This window comes from Nyctibius grandis, chromosome Z (genome assembly GCF_013368605.1).
Source record: "Nyctibius grandis isolate bNycGra1 chromosome Z, bNycGra1.pri, whole genome shotgun sequence".
Lineage (NCBI taxonomy): Eukaryota > Metazoa > Chordata > Aves > Nyctibiiformes > Nyctibiidae > Nyctibius > Nyctibius grandis.
Genome location: NC_090695.1, coordinates 9,515,095 through 9,520,965, shown reverse-complemented (window position 1 = coordinate 9,520,965; position 5,871 = coordinate 9,515,095).

Below are 5,871 nucleotides of genomic sequence, written 5' to 3'. Positions count from 1 at the left end.
CCCTGCATGGCTCCCTCCCGGCCCCACACCCCGGCCCCCTTTATAGGGCTGTAACTGGAGCCCTGCAGGCACCGGGCTGGCAGCCGCAGGGCGGGTGGCCTGGAGGCAGGGTGCCCGGGACAGGCGAGGTGAGGAGGTCTGCGTGACCTGGGCAGTGCTGGAGGAACGCGGTGATGAGCACGGCTGTGGAGAGAGGCGGGGTGCAGGGAGGGTTTGCAGATCCACCATCCAAGAGGCTCTGCCAGCCCATTCCTTGCTCTGTGATGGAGTCCTGGGGGTGGGCACAGCCTGGCACGATCCCACTGCCACGGTCCCCGTGCTGCCATTCAAACACAGTGCTACAGCAAGCAGCAAGCACAGAGCTTCTTCTCCGCTGCACTGAAGGGTGGTGTGTCTGCCCGCAGGAGTTCATCCTCATGGCGGTCCCCTCTCGCGTTACAAGTTCCTGGTGCCATTTCTAGACTGTTTTTCCTCCTGGCTGTGCTGGGCTTTCCCTGGGTCTGGGAGCTGTGACTGTCACTGCAGTGGGAACTCTTGGGCACCCTTGAATTAATCCCTCTTGTAAGTGCAGAAGGGCATTTCTGGAAGATATGTAGATATTAAAATTTTCTTGTCCCTGTGGGAGGGGATGCCCTGTTCATGATGCCCCCATGCCCAGATTCCATGGGAGGTGACGCCTCATGCATGGAGCTTGGAGGCTGGGCAGGGTAGAGCTCCACAGCAGAGCCCTGTCTGAGCCCTCCAAGGGGTCCCTAATGGTACGAGACCATCCTGAGGATGCACAGGTGGCCAGGGGTCCTCAGACTGCCTGGCTCTTGCATAGGGACAAGGCACAGCCACCCCCTCTAAGATAACTCTTCAACCGGGTGAACATATTGCTGCCGATGCTGAAGGGGAAGACAGAACTGGTGCCTGGCTGTGTCTGGGTCAGGAGGGACCTCTCTGGCCCCCGCGCAGCACAGGGGATGAGCATCTGCTTTCAGAATCCTCCAGAGACATATCTACTCCAGACTTGAAGACACCAGGAGGTCCACTCGCCTCCTTCCCAGGGAGCAGGGCAATGCCCATGTGCAAACTGCACTTTATTTTTAATTAAAAAATTATAGTAGCTGCCTTCAGCTCCCACCCTGGGGACCTGCTCCAAAAGCCCTTGGTGTCCTGGCACCGCTCTCCCTTGCTTGCTGCCCAGCTGGCTCCCAGCACCAGCACCCACCCTTAGGGCTCGGCGCTCCTCCGGGAGCTCCATGCTGCACCCCGTGGTGCAGGGTTGGAGAACTGCCCTGCAGCCCTGCTCTGCCCGGCGCTCACTCACTGGCTTTCCAGTCATCCTCGAGGCTGTCAACCTCATCTTGCGTGATCCACGTGATCCTCAGTATTTCCTTCCTGTCCTCATCCACGAAGCACTGGCCCATGAAGGGGTGGGAGGCGGGAGAGGGTGCTGGGATGGGGCTTTCCCTCTTTGGCAGACAGCTTGCCAGTTTGTGAGTGGGAAAGGCTGCTTGTGGGTGGGTGATGTTTCCCTCCTCAGCCTCCTGTCCTGCTGGGACCGGGGGCACAGCACTAGACAGGAGTGGGATTTGCAGGATGTGGGGGGATAAGCCCAGATGAACCTGCATCCATAAAATAGAATCATAGAATCATAGCATCGTTTTGGTTGGAAAGGACCTTTAAGATCATCAAGTCCAACCATTGACCTAGCACTGCCAAGCCCACCACTAAACCATGTCCCTAAGCACCACATCTACCCGTCTGTTAAATACCTCCAGGATGGTGACTCCACCACTTCCCTGGGCAGCCTGTTCCAATGCTTGATAATCATTTTGGTGAAGAAATTTTTCCTGATCTCCAATCTAAACCTCCCCTGGTGCAACTTGGGGCTGTTTCCTCTCATCCTGTCACTTGTTACTTGGGAGAAGAGACCAACACCCACCGTGCTACACCCTCCTTTCAGGTAGTTGTTGGCAGCGATAAGGTCTCCCCTCAGTCTCCTTTTCTCCAGACTAAACACCCCCAGGTCCCTCAGCTGCTCCTCACAAGACTTGTGCTCTAGACCCTTCACCAGCATCGTTGCCCTTCTCTGGACTCTCTCCAGCACCTCCATGTCTTTCTTGTTGTGAGGGGCCCAAAACTAAACACAGTATTCGAGGTGCAGCCTCACCAGTGCCAAGTACAGGTGGATGATCCCCTCCCTAGTCCTGCTGGCCACACTGTTTCTGATACAAATCAGGATGCTGTTGGCCTTCTTGGCCACCTGGGGATGCTGTTGGCCTTCTTGGCCACCTGGGCACACTGCTGGCTCATATTCAGCCGGCCATCAATCAACATCTCCAGGTCCTTTTCTGCCAGGCAGCTTTCCAGCCACTCTTCCCCAAGCCTGTAGTGATGCATGGGGTTGTTGTGCCCCAAGTGCAGGACTCAACACTTGGCCTTGTTGAACCTCATACACTTGGCCTCGGCCCATCAATCCAGCCTGTCCAGATCCCTCTGCAGAGCCTTCCTACCCTGTCCCACCTCATCCTGGGCAGGACCTGCCTGGACAAGAGCCAAGGATGGGGACCAGGAGGTGCCACCAGACAAGCAGCCCTGGTGTTGGGGATGCAGGAGCACTGGGGACACCACAGGAGGGCAAGGGACCATCAAGGACTGGCTGGGGAGATCTGGGGTCACTGTGGAGATGGGGAAGCATTTGGGACACCAACGGGGAAGGCAGGGCATCAACAAGGATACTGCAGGGAAGAGCAGGAGAGCATCAGGGACATCACAAGGAGGGCAGGAGAGCTCTGGGGACACCACAGGGAAGATGAGAAAAGAGAAGCACCCGAAAACCTCCAGTTGATGGTGAAGCTGAAGGTGGGCTGGCTCTTCTGGTTTGCGCAGTGCTGGGTTGTAGTCCCGAAACTGGGTCATTCACCTGGTGTGCATCACCCAATTTACACATAGAGTCGAGGTATTTTCCTTTATTATGTAAATGCGCAGATACAGGTCCCAAGTACAAACCTGCACACTGTTGGCACAAACTGACAGTTATTTATATAGAAAATATTAACATATTTAATCATCTGATACATATTCATTGTTATTCTATTATCTGATTGGTTGAAATTTCCTCGCCTATCATGCTAATGACTATGCACGTGCATGAGAATTTTTTGCTATCTTATTTTCTTCTTCTTTTGGGTCAGTAGGTATCTTGTGTTGGTGGTCCGTGAGTCAGCGGTCATGATCTCCCCCTGCCCGAATTACCTTTCCCCTAGTTTCACTTAAATTCAGCAACACTAAGTGGTTCTTCACAGGCTGTTAACTGAGTAGACCATCGAGTCTACTCACCTTGGGAGACCACCTTGGGAGACAGGATCCTTTGTTTTACAGTACCATAGAAGAATGGGTTAGGTTAATCTTCGTTGAGGTTCGTCCTAACGATATCACGATGACATCTGTATCTCGTTTGTGGTGGGAGATGTGGCCATGTGGTAGCAGCCTTCTCTGTTCAAAGCCTCGATGGTCATGGTGGAGCCCAGGTCATTGATCCAGTGCCTCGTCAGCGTGCACGGGAGCTGGGAGGACTCAACACCAGTGCTGCGGCACAGCCCAGGCACGGGCAGGGTGGCAGGAGTGGGCACCCCCAGGAGCCGTGGAGGGGAAGCTGGACAAGCTGTAGGTCCCTCATCCACCCAAGAGGATGTACTGCCAAGTGTGATGGGCACAGCCATGGGTTGTGGAGGCAGAAAGCATATGGAAGAGTGCCCTGGCTCCCAGCCAGCCCCAGAAGGGGCTTGGGACCTGGCTGAGGAGCTCCTCCATCCTCCCAGGATGATAGTCTGTGCTCAGCAAGGTTACAGCCAGAGCTGGGCCAAGGAGAGAGGTGGAGGAGCAGAGCAGGGTGTGTGGTCCCGACCAGGGGGCTAGCAGGGGTGATGACCACATGGACATGGCGGAGGGGGCAGTAGCTATGGGACTTCATTTACAAGTGAATTTATAGGCTTGAAAATCAAATTTATTCTTTTGTCATCGCTGCAGCATGGCTGGGTACCAGGCTCTGCCTGTGCACACACCTGAACTGACCAGCCATGGAGCGCCTGAGCAACCTGGGAACTCCCCACCTCGATCTGCTTAGGTGGGACAAGAGCTGGACTGAGACAGAAGTTGGGCACTGAGATGTGAAGTGTTGAGACATTGGTAAATAGTCCATAGAAACAGTCCCTGCAGAAATGGTTGTGTAGGACAGTCTTCCGCCTGTGGTTAAGACACGTAAGTGCTGAAGGACCCCTGCAACGGAGACTCCTCCTCCGTCCTGACACTGGCCAACTGCTTGAGGGATGTGATCCCCTGCCTGAGCATTACTCCATGCCAGGATAGCAATAAATTAGTAAAGCCCAGTGCTGGTGAATGCCCCATCACCCACGGGGGAGCATCCCCAGCCACAGCCCCCGCCAGATGCCTGCGGGTACCCCTGGCGCACTGTGTCCTATCACCTGCCACCCCAAAACCGAGCTGCTGGATGCGCCGCAGCCTCACTGGGTGCCCTTGCAAACAGCTCTGCCAGCCCATGCCCGCTGGATTTCTCACCACGACCGTGGCTGCCTGCAAGGGTTTGCAGGCTGTTCAACCCGTGGTCAGCACTGCCGCCTTGCTGGAGCACCCCAGGACTGCTGCACAGCCTTCGGGAAGCCCTGCCCTGGGGAAATGTTGTCATGAAGGCAATAATGAAGTCAGGAGGATGTGTTCAGTAAGGCTGCAGGCTTAGCAGGACGCTCCACTGCTGAGCTGGCCATGGGGTGAGAGCAGAGTGCTGCGGTCCCTTTGCCACTCTCTTTCCGTATTCTCAGGTTCCTCTAAGGCAGGTAAAAGGCTGCACAGACCAAAGGGCACCGTAACAGAGGGCTGGCGTGAAGGCATTCTGCTCAGGAAGGCTGTAAGGGAACTGAAAAAAGCTGAGAAATCCCAGGGAGGCCCCGAGAAGGAAAGAGCAGCATCGCTCCAGAAGCAGAAGACGGACCCAAGGGAGAAAAACGTAAAAAGCGAACCACATGCGAGTCTGCAACGAGGCAGGCTGAAACACAGAGCAGGTGGAAAACTTGCTAAAGCCACGGATCCTGTTAGCAAAGCTCTCCCACGGCATTCGTGGCAGGAAACCCAGGGGAGCAGTGGGAGGGGGCAGCCCCGCAAGCCCACTCCTGCCTTTAGGCAGGGTGCCAGCATGGGATGTGCCACCACCCACGGTTCCTTTGGGACTGGACAGCTCGAGGACCAAGTTTCAGGTCCCGACCCTGAGCTGAGTTTCCTGGAAGTCACTAATTTCAGCTGGAAGGGGTGGCGCAGTCAGCACCGGCACTGCCCATCGCAGCAAGTCACGAGGTCAGCAGGCAGGGGTTTAGGGCTGGATTTGCTGCACGTCTGCTTTCCAGCACATCACACGCATTTCCCTAGGAAGAGTTTTGGGGCTGGATGTGCCGCAGCTACCTGCGCGGTGCTGCCAGTCTGGAGCAGCCCTCGCTGCTTAGCAGCGGGATGGACACAGCCGAGATCCTGCACCCGACTGCCCGAGGGTTGCCTCAGAGCCAGGGGGTCCCAGCCAGGTTTCTGGGGTGCAGAAGGGCCCCCCAGCTTACCCTCCCCTCATGCTCGCCCAGCATCGAGCAGGGAAGAGACAGTGCTGGCCTGTGCTTGGTGTCAGAGGGTGACTTTGGGGATGCACCGTGCCATTTGGGCTGCAGAGGGGCTTTCTTGGGGCCAGGCTCTTCCTGGAATAACAGGAATAACAGACCTTCACCCTGCAACCACCACAGTGCTTTAGCCCAGCTTCCCCTGATATATCCACAGATGGCACAAGGTTGGGATTGAAGGCAAAAAGTTTAATTTTGTTTGGTTTTT